General features: G+C 40.7%; 1 pseudogene; it reads left to right on the top strand.

The window, feature by feature from the left end:
• The first annotated feature begins 391 nt into the window (after nucleotides 1–391).
• Nucleotides 392–817, top strand: LOC115858752 (small nuclear ribonucleoprotein G pseudogene; annotated as a pseudogene).
• The last annotated feature ends 14,322 nt before the right edge of the window (nucleotides 818–15,139 follow it).

A 15,139-nucleotide genomic window follows, 5' to 3' on the forward strand; every position in this document is an offset into this window, starting at 1 on the left:
AAATATCCTTCACATAATAGGTACTCAATAACTATGTATTTAAAAGATGATTGGTCTACTTTATGATGCAGGTGCAGGTCTTGCCTGAATTGATGTAGACGTCATATGTCCAGGTCTATCAATGCCATGGATGACCATGATAAGAATGTTAACTGACTCTGGTTAACCACAGATAACCAGATTAAAACAACAGATGTTCCATGGATCAAATATAGTCTGGGAAGCAAAGGCAATCACCAGGTGCTTGAAAAAAGAAAGGAAGAGGGTATTGGCACTTGGTAGGTTTTAAGGAAGCTGTGAAAGTTTGAGAAGAATGGTAAGGGAAGCTAAAAGTGGTGTGTGATAGATACATTGCTTAGTTGAGGTTGGAGAGCATGAGTGAGAGGTGGCAATGACCCAGAAGGCAGCAGTGTCCTCTAACAAGGCCCTGGGCTTGGTGTTCCAGGTAGATTAGCCTAGAAGGAAGACTATTGAATAATACATCCTTGTCCTTTTCCTCTTTAAAAGCCTCTGATCATACCACAGGAGTGTGAGGGAGACCACAAGTACCATTTCAAGGCAGCTCTAAGCACACTGAGTAGACGCCATGAGCAAGGCTCACCATCTCAAGTTGAAAAAAAATTTAAGAACAAGAAGTTATTACTGAAATTAAACAGCAACAGATGTATCCAAGGAATATTGTGGGAATTTGATCCCTTTATGAATCTTGTGATACATGAATGTACGGAGATCATATCCAGGGCAACAGAACAATATTGGAAAGGGGATAATAAAAGGAAATAGTATCATCATGTTAGAATCCTTAGAAAGAGTATAAATGATGGCTGTGTTCAGCAGAGAAATCAATTGCTTCCACACGTCCCATCCTCAAAGGACTTGTTTTATTGTGATGTAAAAGTCAGGTGATGCACACTTGTCATATTAAATTTTTAACTGAAATTTTTAAAAACCCAAAATGCTGATAACTTGCTAAGATCAGATCCAAAATTCCCTGACATCGAAAGTCTTTGATCATTTGGTTCCAATCTACCTTTCTCATCACTTCATGCCAGAAACACCTTCCCCAAAATATACTGTTCCTAGAGCCACACCAGGCCATTTACTCTTTCCCTCAACATGCCTGATGCTTTCACATCTTGACACCTTGGCTCTAGCTATTCTCTTCCCTGCAATGCCTTTCTCTCCTCTTCACCCAGCAAAGTCTTAGCCCCCCTTGGAGACCTACACTGTGAAGCCTTCATGGCTCACTTACCAGATAGTTTGTCTCTCATTCCACTGCTCTGCCATTACATTCTATCCCAATAATTTGTTTGCATGTCTGCCTGTGCGCTGAGACAGGGAGCCCCTTGAAAGCTAGTTTTAATATTCTGGTGCTTAAGCAGAATTGGCAAAAATGCAAAGAGCCCGTGATCTGCATTTAAAGCAATTATAGCAGTATTTTCTCATGCATTCTCTCTTGCTACACTGATTTTCCTTCCTGCATTTATCCCTTCCCAGCTGAATCTTTTCTTTTGCTCTTCTCAGACCCAGACACAGGAGAAAACCTTTCTATGCAAGGTTGATAAGCTTATCTGTAAGAAGGGCTAAATAAATGTTTCCATTGTGTTTTAAAATTATTGAATACCCAAACCCACAAAGACATTTTAGAGGACTTTTCAATCCCATGTGTATTTTCAGGGAAGTGTATCTAATATGTTTTATTAGTTAATTTACATTTAACTTACCAACATAATGTATTTAATCATTACACTCGAAATCTAACACATTCCCTTAGGAAGCACAACAATCTATTTTTTTCTCTATTAACAGGGTGTTGTTTTCGCCAACTGAAACTTGACACAAAATAATATTAATTAAACTGAATTTCTAGTTTCTTCAAAATAAAGTTTCTGAATGAACACAATAGAGTGCAAGATCATTGGGTTAGTACCATCAGGGGACTACATTGGAACCCGACTCTTTTCTTTTCTTTTTTTTCTTTTTTTTAACTTTTTCTTTTTTTGGCTGCATCGGGTCTCAGTTGTGGCACGCAGGATCTTTCGTTCCAGCACACGGGCTCTTCGTTGTGCTGCATGGGCTTCTCTCTTGCTGTGGCACACAGGCTCCAGAGTGCGCAGGCTCTGTAGTTGAGGCATGCGGGCTCTCTAGTTGTGGCATGTGGGCTTGGTTGCCCCAAGGCATGTGGGATCTTAGTTCCCCGACCAGGGATTGAACTGACGTCCCCTGCTTTGCAAGACGGATTCTTAAACACTGGAACACCATGTAAGTCCCTCTCTCTTTCTTTCTTTTTTCTTTCTTTCTTTCTTCCTTCCTTCCTCTCCCTCTTTCTTTCTTTCACTCTTTCTTTTTCTTTCCCCTTTTCTTTTTTTCTTTCTCTCTTACTTCGTTGTGTCATGAAACAGTTTCATATCATAATATTTTAATTTTATCATAATAAACATATATTTTAAATCCATTTGAGGTTACAAGGAACACACTCAAAAGCTGTAGCATCAAAATGAAACAGTGTGAGGGGGGAACTTCAGGATGGTATAAGAGTAAGACACAGAGATCACCTTCCTGCCCACAAATATATGAGAAATACATCTACATGTGGAACAACTCCTACAGAACACCTACTGAACACTGGCAGAAGACCTCAGACCTCCCAAAAGAAAAGAAACTCCCCACGTACCTGGGTAGGGCAAAAGAAAAAAGAAAAAACAGACACAAAGAATAGGGACGGGACCTGCACCAGTGGGAGGGAGCTGTGAAGGAGGAAAGGTTTCCACACACTAGGAAGCCCCTTCGTGGGCGGAGACTGCTGGTGGCGGAGGAGGGAAGCTTTGAAGCCGCGGAGGAGAGCACAGCAACAGGGATGCGGAGGGCAAAGCGGAGAGATTCCCGCACAGAGGATCAGTGCCGACCAGCACTCACCAGCCTGAGAGGCTTGTCTGCTCACCTGCCGGGGCGGGCGGGGGCTGGGAGCTGAGGTTCGGGCTTCAGAGGTCGGATCCCAGGGAGAGGACTGGGGTTGGCTGCGTGAACACAGCCTGAAGGGGGCTAGTGCGCCACAGCTAGCCGGGAGGGAGTTCGGGAAAAGGTCTAGAGCTGCAAAAGAGACAAGAGACTTTTTCTTGACTCTGTTTCCTGGTGCCGAGGAGAGGGGATTAAGAGCGCTGCTTAAAGGAGCTCCAGAGACCGGCGCAAGCCATGGCTAAAAGCGCGGACCCCAGAGACGGGCATGAGACACTAAGGCTGGTACTGCCGCCACCAAGAAGCCTGTGTGCGAGCACAGGTCACTATCCACAACTCCCTGCCCGGAAGCCTGTGCAGCCCGCCACTGCCAGGGTCCTGGGATCCAGGGACAACTTTCCCGGGAGAACACATGGCACGCCTCAGGCTGGTGCAACGTCATGCTGCAGGCTCGCCCCACATAAGTACCCCTCCCTCCCCCCGGTCTGAGTGAGCCAGAGCCCCCGAATCAGTGGCTCCTTTAACCCCGTCCCGTCTGAGCGAAGAACAGACGCCCTCAGGCGACCTACACGCAGAGGCGAGTCCAAATCCAAAGCTGAGCCCCAGGAGCTGTGCGAACAAAGAAGAGAAAGGGAAATCTCTCCCAGCAGCCTCAGGAGCAGCGGATTAAAGCTCCACAATCAACTTGATGTACCCTGCATCTGTGGAATACATGAATAGATAACGAATCATCCCAAATAGAGGAGGTGGACTTTGGGAGCAACGATATATTTTTTTTCCCCTTTTTCTCTTTTTTTGAGTGTGTATGTGTATGCCTTTGTGTGTGATTTTGTCTGTATAGCTTTGCTTTTACCAGTTGTCCTAGGGTTCTGTCTGTCTGTTTTTTTGGTTTATTGTTTTTTTGGTTTTTTTTTTTTAAGTATAGTTTTTAGCACTTGTTATCATTGGTGGATTTGTTTTTTGGTTTGGTTGCTCTCTTCTTTCTTTTTTTATTTTTTATTACTTTAAAAAAATTTTTTAATAATTTTTTTATTTTAATTATTTTATTTTACCTTCCTCATTCTTTCTTTCTTTCTTTTTCTCCCTTTTATTCTGAGCCATGTGGAGGACAGGCTCTTGGTGCTCCAGCCAGGTGTCAGGGCTGTGCCTCTGAGGTGGGAGAGCCAAGTTCAGGACACTGGTCCACAAGAGACCTCCCAGCTCCACGTAATATCAAACGGTGAAAATCTCCCAGAGATCTCCATCTCAACACCAAGACCCAGCTTCACTCAACGACCAGCAAGCTACAGTGCTGGACACCCTATGCCAAACAACTAGCAAGACAGGAACACAACCCCACCCATTAGCAGAGAGGCTGCCTAAAATCATAATAAGGCCACAGACACCCCAAAACACACATCACCAGACGTGGACCTGCCCACCAGAAAGACAAGATCCAGCCTCATCCAACAGAACACAGACACTAGTCCCCTCCACCAGGAAGCCTACACAACCCACTGAACCAACCTTAGCCACTGGGGACAGACACCAAAAACAATGGGAACTACGAACCTGCAGCCTGCAAAAAGGAGACCCCAAACACAGTAAGTTAAGCAAAATGAGAGGACAGAGGAATACACAGCAGATGAAGGAACAAGGCAAATACCCACCAGACCTAACAAATGAAGAGGAAATAGGCAGTCTATCTGAAAAAGAATTCAGAATAATGACAGTAAAGACGATCCAGAATCTTGGAAACAGAATGGAGAAAATGCAAGAAACATTTAACAAGGACCAAAAGAAATAAAGAGCAAACAAACAGTGATGAACAACACAATCAATGAAATTAAAAATTCTCTAGAAGGGATCAATAGCAGAATAACTGAGGCAGAAGAATGGTTAAGTGACCTGGAAGATAAAATAGGGGAAATAACTACTGCAGAGCAGAATAAATTAAAATGAATGAAAAGAACTGAGGACAGTGTCAGAGACGTCTGAGACAACACTAAACGCACCAACATTCGAATTATACGGGTCGCAGAAAAAGAAGAGAAAAAGAAAGGGACTGAGAAATATCTGAAGAGATTATAGTTGAAAACTTCCCTAATATGGGAAACGAAATAGTTAATCAAGTCCAGGAAGCATAGAGAGTCCCATACAGGATAAATCCAAGGAGAAACATGCCAAGACACATATTAATCAAACGGTCAAAAATTAAATACAAAGAAAACATATTAAAAGCAGCAAGGGAAAAACAACAAATAACTCAAAAGGGAATCCCCATAAGGTTAACAGCTGATCTTTCAGCAGAAACTCTGCAAGCCAGAAGGGGGTGGCAGGACATATTTAAAGTGATGAAGGAGAAAAACCTACAACCAAGATTACTCTACCCAGCAAGGATCTCATTCAGATTTGATGGAGAAATTAAAACCTTTACAGACAAGCAAAAGCTAAGAGAATTCAGCACCACCAAACCAGCTTTACAACAAATGCTAAAGGAACTTCTCTAGGCAGGAAAAACAAGAGAAGGAAAAAACCTACAATAACAAACCCAAAACAATTAAGAAAATGGTAATAGGAACATACATATTGATAATTACCTAAAATGTAAATGGATTAAATGCTCCAACCAAAACATATAGACTGGCTGAATGGATACAAAAACAAGACCCATATATATGCTGTCAACAAGAGACCCACCTCAGACCTACGGACACAAACAGACTGAAAGTGAGGGCATGGTAAAAGATATTCCATGCAAATGGAAATTAAAAGAAAGCTGGGGGCTTGCCTGGTGGCGCAGTGGTTGAGAGTCCACCTGCCGATGCAGGGGACACGGGTTTGTGCCCCGGTCCAGGAAGATCCCACATGCCATGGAGCGGCTATGCCCATGAGCCATGGCTGCAGAGCCTGCACGTCCGGAGCCTGTGCTCCGCAATGGGAGAGGCCACAACAGTGAGAGGCCCACGTACCACAAAAAAAAAAAAAAGAAAGAAAGCTGGAGTAGCAATTTTCGTATCAGACAAAATAGACTTTAAAACAAAGACTATTACAAGAGACAAAGAATGACACTACATAATGATCAAGGGATCAATCCAAGAAGAAGATATAACAATTATAAATATTTATGCACCCAACATAGGAGCACCTCAGTACATAAGGCAAATACCAAAAGCCATGAAAGGGGTAATCGACAGTAACACATTCATAGTAGGGAACTTTAACACCCCACTTTCACCAATGAACAGATCATCCAAAATGAAAATAAATAAGGAAACACAGCTTTATATGATACATTAAACATGATGGACTTAATTGATATTTATAGGACATTCCATCCAAATACAACAGAATACACATTTTTCTCAAGTGCTCATGGAACATTCTCCACGATACATCATATCTTGGGTCACAAATCAAGCCTTGGTAAATTTAAGTAAATTGAAATTGTATCAAGTATCTTTTCTGACCACAATGCTATGAGACTAGATATCAATTACAGGAAAAAATCTGTAAAAGATACAAACACATGGAGGCTAAATAATACACTACTTAATAACCAAGAGATCACTGAAGAAATCAAAGAGGAAATCAAAAAATACCTAGAAACAAGTGATAATGAAAACACGACGACCCAAAACCTATGGGATGCAGCAAAAGCAGTTCTAAGAGGGAAGTTTATAGTAATACAATCTTACCTTAAGAAACAAGAAACATCTCAAACAACCTAAGCTTACACCTAAAGCAATTAGAGAAAAAAGAACAAAAAACACCCAAAGTTAGCAGAAGGAAAGAAATCATAAAGAAAAGACCAGAAACAAATGAAAAAGAAATGAAGGAAACAATAGCAAAGATCAATAAAACTAAAAGCTGGTTCTTTGAGAAGATAAACAAAATTGATAAACCATTAGCCAGACTCATCAAGAAAGAAAGGGCGAAGAATCCATTCAATACAATTAGAAATGAAAAAGGAGAAGTAACAACTGACACTGCAGAAATACAAAGGATCATGAGAGGTTACAACAAGCAACTATATGCCAATAAAATGGACAACCTGGAAGAAATGGACAAATTCTTAGAAATGCACAACCTTCTGAGGCTGAACCAGGAAGAAATAGAAAATATGAACAGACCAATCACAAGCACTGAAACTGAAACTGTGACTAAAAATCTTCCAACAAACAAAAGCCCAGGACCAGATGGATTCACAGGCGAATTCCATCAAACATTTAGAGAAGAGCTAACACCTATCCTTCTCAAACTCTTCCAAAATATAGCAGAGGGAGCAACACTCCCAAACTCATTCTGCGAGGCCACCATCACCCTGATACCAAAACCAGATGAAGATGTCACAAAGAAAGAAAACTGCCGGCCAATATCACTGATGAACATAGATGCAAAAATCCTCAACAAAATACTAGCAAACAGAATCCCACAGCACATTAAAAGGATCATACACGATGATCAAGTGGGGTTTATCCCAGGAATGCAAGGATTCTTCAATATACGCAAATCAATCAATGTGATATACCTTATTAACAAGTTGAAGGAGAAAAACCATATGATCATCTCAACAGATGCAGAGAAAGCTTTTCGCCAAAGTCAACACCCATTTATGATAAAAACCCTCCAGAAAGTAGGCATAGAGGGAACTTTCCTCAACATAATAAAGGCCATATATGACAAACCCACAGCCAACATCGTCCTCAACGGTGAAAAACTGAAACCATTTCCACTAAGATCACGAACAAGACAAGGTTGCCCACTCTCACCATTACTCAACATAGTTTTGGAAGTTTTAGCCACAACAATCAGAGAAGAAAAATAAATAAAAGGAATCCAAATCGGAAAAGAAGAAGTAAAGTTGTCAATGTTTGCAGGTGACGTGATACTATACATAGAGAATCCTAAAGATGCTACCAGAAAACTACTAGAGCTAATCAATGAATCTGGTAATGTAGTAGGATACAAAATTAATGCACAGAAATCTCTGGCATTCCTATACACTAATGATGACAAATCTGAAAGTGAAATTAAGAAAACACTCCCATTTACCATTGCAACAAAAAGAATAAAATATCTAGGAATAAACCTACCTAAGGAGACAAAAGACCTGTATGCAGAAAATTATAAGACACTGATGAAAGAAATTAAAGATGATACAAATACATTGAGAGATATACCATGTTCTTGGATTGGAAGAATCAACATTGTGAAAATGACTATACTACCCAAAGCAATCTACAGATTCAATGCAATTCCTATCAAACTACCAATGGCATTTTTCACAGAACTAGAACCAAAAATTTCACAATTTGTATGGAAACACAAAAGACCCCAAATAGCCAAGGCAATGTTGAGAAAGAAAAACGGAGCTAGAGGAATCAGGCTCCCTGAGTTCAGACTATACTACAAAGCTACAGTAATCAAGACAGTATGGTACTTGCACAAAAACAGAAATATAGATCAATGGAACAGGATAGAAAGCCCAGAGATAAACTCATGCACATATGGTCACCTTATCTTTGATAAAGGAGGCAAGAATATAAAGTGGAGAAAAGACAGCCTCTTCAATAAGTGGTGCTGGGAAAACTGGACAGCTACATGTAAAAGAATGAAATTAGAACACTCCCTAACACCATACACAAAAATAAACTCAAAATGGATAAAAGACCTAAATGTAAGGCCAGACACTATAAGAAACTCTTTGAGGAAAACATAGGCAGAACACTCTATGACATAAATCACAGCAAGATCCTTTTTGACCCACCTCCTAGAGGAATGGAAATAAAAATAAACAAATGGGGGCTTCCCTGGTGGCACAGTGGTTGAGAGTCCGCCTGCTGATGCAGGGGACACAGGTTTGTGCCCCAGTCCAGGAGGATCCCACATGCTGCGGAGCGGCTGGGCCCGTGAGCCATAGCCGCTGAGCCTGTGCGTCCAGAGCCTGTGCTCTGCAATGGGAGAGGCCACAACAGTGAGAGGCCCGCGTACCGCAAAAAAAATAAATAAATAAATAAATAAACAAACAAACAAATGGGACCTAATGAAACTTAAAAGCTTTTGCACAGCAAAGAAAACCATAACCAAGATGAAAAGACAACCCTCAGAATGGGAGAAAATATTTGCAAATGAAGCAACTAACAAAGGATTAATCTCCAAAATTTACAAGCAGCTCATGCAGCTCAATGTCAAAAAATCAAACAACCCAATCCAAAAATGGGCAGAAGACCTAAATAGACATTTCTCCAAAGAAGATATACAGATTGCCAACAAACACATGAAAGAATGCTCAACATCACTAATCATTAGAGAAATGCAAAACAAAACTACCATGAGCTATCATCTCACACCGGTCAGAATGGCCATCATCAAAAAATCTACAAACAATAATTGCTGGAGAGGGTGTGGAGAAAAGGGAACCCTGTTGCACTCTTGGTTGGAATGTAAATTGATACAGCCACTATGGAGAACAGTATGGAGGTTCCTTAAAAAACTACAAATAGAACTACCATACGACCCAGCAATCCCACTACTGGGCATATACCCTGAGAAAACCATAATTCAAAAAGAGTCATGTACCAAAATGTTCACTGTAGCTCTATTTATTATAGCCAGGACATGGAAGCAACCAAAGTGTCCATCAACAAATGAATGAATAAAGAAGATGTGGCACATATATACAATGGAATATTACTCAGCCATAAAAAGAAATGAAATTGAGTTATTTGTAGTGAAGTGGATGGACCTAGAGACTGTCATACAGAGTGAAGTAAGTCAGAAAGAGAAAAACAAATACCGTATGCTAACATATATATGGAATCTAAAAAAAAAAAAAAATGGTCATGAAGAACCTAGTGGCAAGACGGGAACAAAGACACAGACATCCTAGAGAATGGACTTGAGGATACAGGGAAGGAGAAGGGGAAGCTGGGACAACGTGAGAGAGTGTCATGGACATATATACACTACCAAACGTAAAATAGATAGCTAGTGGGAAGCAGCCACATAGCACAGGCAGATCAGCTCGGTGCTTTGTGACCACCTAGAGGGGTGGGATACAGAGGGTGGGAGGGAGAGAGACGCAAGAGGGAAGAGATAATGGGGACATATGTATATATATATATAACTGATTCACTTTGTTATAAAGCAGAAACTAACACACCATTGTAAAGCAATTATACTCCAATAAAGATGTTTAAAAAAATTTAAAAAAAGAAAGTTTGAATTTTGCAGTTAATAAACATCCTCTGAACATGACCTTTTGACATTTTATTTCATAATAAGTCTTGAAGAGGTAGATTCATTTTTCCCAAATTCTTCTCACTTAAAACAGTTACCAAGGTACAAGTTTTCCTTTTGTGACCCCTCAAACAAAATGACAACTGTGACAAGCAATGCAAATTTTCAAATGGACATGCTTGTTCAACAACTATTTCCTGAGCAGGAAACTGTATTGGACACAGGGAAAGAAAACAAAAAGTTAGTTTCATATATCTTGAGAATCTACCAGATGTGGTCCAATTATCAGCAGGGAAATAAAGGAGGAGCTCAGCTCTGATAATAGATTCATCCATGGGAGTAGGTCAGGCATTTGGAACTGACTCAGCCACAGGTTGGGAGGAGGCCCAGTGAGAGAAAAATACTCAGTACCTGAAACATTGTAACAATTAATAAGGGGCAGCCTAGGAAAGTAGTCACTCAGGTGGCTTTTACAGGGAAATAGGAACACTTCTAACCATGAGATGCCAAATGACTATAGTCCAGTCCTCCAGAAGTTCCCAGAAAAGCTAAGAGAGCAAGAAAATCATGTCAGCAGTACCAGTGAAGTCAGACAATTGATGCAGTCATAATCTACGTCTCTAGGACCAAGCAAGAATAAGGCAAAGGATCAGATTTTCATGGACAAATTACAAACAATGACTCAGGCCCACCTATCAAGGGGGGGTGGCCCATTGTTAGAACTGAGGCACAAAGTCAGAAACCAATTTAGGTGCAAAAATCATGATGCTACATCACAGAATTCTTTATATATATATTTTTTTTAATTTTTGGCTGCATTGGGTCTTTGTTGCTGCGCAGAGGCTTTCTCTAGTTTTGGGGAGTGGGGACTACTCTTCATTGCGGTGCACGGGCTTCTCATTGCGGTGCCTTCTCTTGTTGCGGACCACGGGCTCTACGCATGCGGGCTTCAGTAGTTGTGGCACCTGTGCTCAGTAGTTGTGGCTTGCAGGCTCTAGAGCGCAGGCTCAGTAGTTGTGGTGCACAGGCTTAGTTGCTCCATGGCATGTGGGATCTTCCCGGACGAGGGCTTGAACCCGTGTCCCCTGGATTGGCAGGCGGGTTCTTTTTTTTAATATAAATTTATTTATTTTATTTATTTTTGTTTGCATTGGGTCTTCGTTGCTGCGCACGGGCTTTCTCTAGTTGCAGTGAGCAGGGGCTACTCTTCGTTGAGGTGCATGGGCTTCTCATTGCGGTGGCTTCTCTTGTTGCAGAGCACAGGCTCTACGCACACAGGCTTCAATAGTGTGGCTCGCAGGCTCTAGAGTTCAGGTTCAGTAGTTGTGGCTCACGGGCTTAGTTGCTCCATGGCATGTGGGATCTTTCCGGACCAGGGCTCGAACCCGTGTCCCCTTCATCAGCAGAGGGAGTCTTAACCACTGTGCCACCGGGGAAGCCCTGACAGGCAAATTCTTAACCACTGCGCCACCAGGGAAGTCCCCAGAATTCTTTAGATTACTGTTACCTCTCCTCAATATTGGTTCTGAAGTTTAGGATGAGTTTGAATATGCTTTGGGGTTCAAGTGCAATCAGCGGTGGGGAGGAAAGTACCGCAGAATCCAACAAACAGAGCTGAGAATTGGTCCCTGCCATCATGACTTTCACTGCAAGAACTGAGTAAGGGACAGGGGAGGTGGTCCCGGAGAGGAAACATGAGTTCATGGAGGAAGATTTCATGGGTATCAAGTTGGCAAAAACAAAAGCTGTCCCCTGCTGTGAGGTTCAACACAGTGCTGTTGTCTAATGAATAAACAGTAGGAAAATGATAGTATGTGTTCTGAAAGGTTTAAGCTATAGATCCATCCCAAACCATTAACTTCTGTGGAATCTATGTGATTTTAAGTATTGGGCAGGATTAAATCTTTCACAGTTTGTTGAAAGTTCTAAGTGCACTTTGGACTGATGACTGAGTCTCCTGTGTGAATACAGTAATGAACTTTGCTCTCTCTTTGTTTCTCTCTCTCTCTCTCTCTCTGGCTACCGAAACCTAGATTTCTAAAGCTATAAGTATATACTTACAGCTTATAGTACACTTACAGCATGTGCTTCAAGAACTTGCGACTATTCCTAGTACTGCAAGGTCAATTCAGCTAATTAATGACACCAAGAATAAAAAGATAAGGAGATAAACACTATTTGAGATCAAACTCGTGGCCATTGTCCATCTAGCCCAGGAATAGAGAATAGGTTGATTCTATGATAGCAACTACCAAAGCCTAGGAATGTGATCCCAAAATAATCCTTAGCTTCCTTTTATAGCAATTATGGATTTTCATCATAAGCCAATGGTATTTTTTTCAAAATCATGCCTTTTCTAACTGTGCACTGAGACCAATAAGTGGGTTGTAAAATCATTTCAGTGGGTTGGGACTAGACTTTTTAATTAAACAGAAAAGAAAATAGAGCTGAAGAGTAGAGAAGATAAGTAAAGGGAAAAAAGAAAACTTTTGTTTTAGTTGTGCATGTGTGTATGTGCTGGGTCCCTACACAAAATACACTTTTTCCTACGGATTACATTTTTAAAAATACATACACAGACATAGTCATGGATATAAATATAGAGATATAGCTATATATTAAAGAAATAGCTGGTAAACTCTCCCCAAAATACTATCACCAATCCCATGTAAGGCATTCTCCACCATAATATTCATGGGCATCTACAGAAATACAATTATAATAAAAATGTCTACCTTTGACAAGACCAGGGATAACTAAAAGTTAAAACAGAAAGAACAAGTTACTTAAAGTTTGGAAGACAAACTTAAGCTGAACTTCTCCAACCTTAATTTTCTCATGTTAAAAAGAAAATCAGAGATGATTTAAAGAATAAGCTCTCAAAATACTTCATTCTATTCTCTTCTATTCTTCTGTTCTGCCAACCCCAAATATTTGAGTATTGTCATTCACTTTCATCCAACTCTAATATCAAACATTTTTCATACAAAATAAGGATGATGTCTTTCTTATTTTAAGAAAGTTTCTTTTTTCCCTAGAGAATGAATTCCCATTCAACAAAGAAAATGTAGAAGAAAGAAAATCACTCTTAGGCCTAATTATTTAAAACAAATAGTGAAGATTTTTCTAAGCAGCATAAATTATCTAATACTTTCAGAGAGATTTACTTTAAACTGTAAGAACATGTTTACAAATTACATTATACGGGGTCTTCTGTTTGACTTATACCTTTGAGTTATGCAGAGCTATACAAATGTAGTTCCTGATAAAATAGACAGCAAATCAGTATAACACTGCAGTATCAGCCTTTGTGTTGGCAGAAATGCCCACTGATATTCTGGAGTGGGGGTGAACACTGGAATTCCTTTTAAACAGAGTATCAGCTGCATAATTCTCCTCTGATCTCACACCCACTTGTGCCGCTCTTCCTTTTTCTCTGCCCAGGCACAGAGTGGAAAGAGATCAGAACACAATTTTTACACTCCCATTCTGCTCAACTCCAGTTCAAAGATAGACATGAAATGCAAGCAGGGTGTGGTTACACTTGTGGGATGTGAGTTTGGCCAGAGCCTGAGCATTGTTATCTCATCTGTTTTATTCACTCCCTGAGCTCTCAAAGTCCTATCTCTGATTCATTTTTTCTCAACCCTCTGAACCTTGAACAGAAAGAACTGCATTTTAGAACTAGAGCAGAGTGACGAGTATCATCTAAACCCAAAGTCCTTGCTATGGTCCATAAGATGCTCCATCATCAGGTTTCTGGCTGTCCCTGTGACCTCCTCTTCTGCAACCCTCCCCTTCCTTGCACTGCCCTCCTGTGAGCCTTAGACACTTCCAGCATGCCCCTGCCCCATATCCTGTTCCCTCTGCCTACCTTCCCTTGGGTTTCTGCATGGCCTAATTCAGATCTCTGTTCCACCTCTGAATCTAGAACTTTCCTGGGCCCATCACTCTGTATCCCATATACCTTGCTCTATTTTTCTTCATAGCACTTAAGTGCTTAGTTTGATTTCTTCTGCTACAAACATGGGCTTTAGTGTAAGACACACCTAAGTCAGAATCCTGTCTCTGCCTTTGCTCTGATCTAGGACAAATTACATAATCATATACCTTAGACTCCATTTCCTTACTGGTAAAAATGAATTATTATATAGCTAAAATGGAATTACATGTAAAAGTTCTGAACTCAATGCCTTATTAGAATTCAAGTTTCATAAGGGCAAAGACTCTGTGGGTTTAAAGCTGTACCTTATCCCCCAGAACAGTACCAAGAATTAGTTTCATAAACATATTTTGAAGGAAGGAAATAAGAGGAGGGAAGGAGAGAGGGAGGTACAGAAGGAAGGAAGGAAGGAAGGGAGGAAGGAAGGAGAACGAACGATTATGGGATCAATTTAAATTATGATTATTGTTATTCATTTTCTTCTACCAAAGTGGCTCTGAAATGCTTCTTTGAAAGAAGACATGTATGATAAACGAATATGCACCTAACTTTTCCTAATGCACAAGAGGTCCTCCTATTCCTTCTCACCATCTGACTCCTAAAAGTTATTCAATCCTTATTTCTAATGACATCTGAAAATAAGCAAATAAATTAAAACATAATAAATAACATACTGAAGCTAAGATAGCAGTGGTATAGGTCAGACAGGCAATAGTTGAGACGCAGAGTCTAGAGAGACCTGCTAAAGTGAGATGGTCCATATAGCTGATGACCCACAGCTATGAAGGTCTCCAGACAAGAGAATGAATTCTTTGCATGCTCAATGTTAGAGGCCCTCTGGGAGGTCCGCAAGCAAAGCCCAGAATAAAAGGTATCTGTCAACAGGTAACAGGAAAAGTCCAGGTAAGCATGAAGTCAGCATCATGGAAATCTAACAGTGGTCCTCCAGCCAACTGTGAGCTCCATGAGGTCAGGGACTTTCTCTGATGTATCCTCTCCCATATCCACAACACCTAGCCA

Source organism: Globicephala melas, chromosome 10 (assembly GCF_963455315.2).
Source record: "Globicephala melas chromosome 10, mGloMel1.2, whole genome shotgun sequence".
Classification (NCBI taxonomy): domain Eukaryota; kingdom Metazoa; phylum Chordata; class Mammalia; order Artiodactyla; family Delphinidae; genus Globicephala; species Globicephala melas.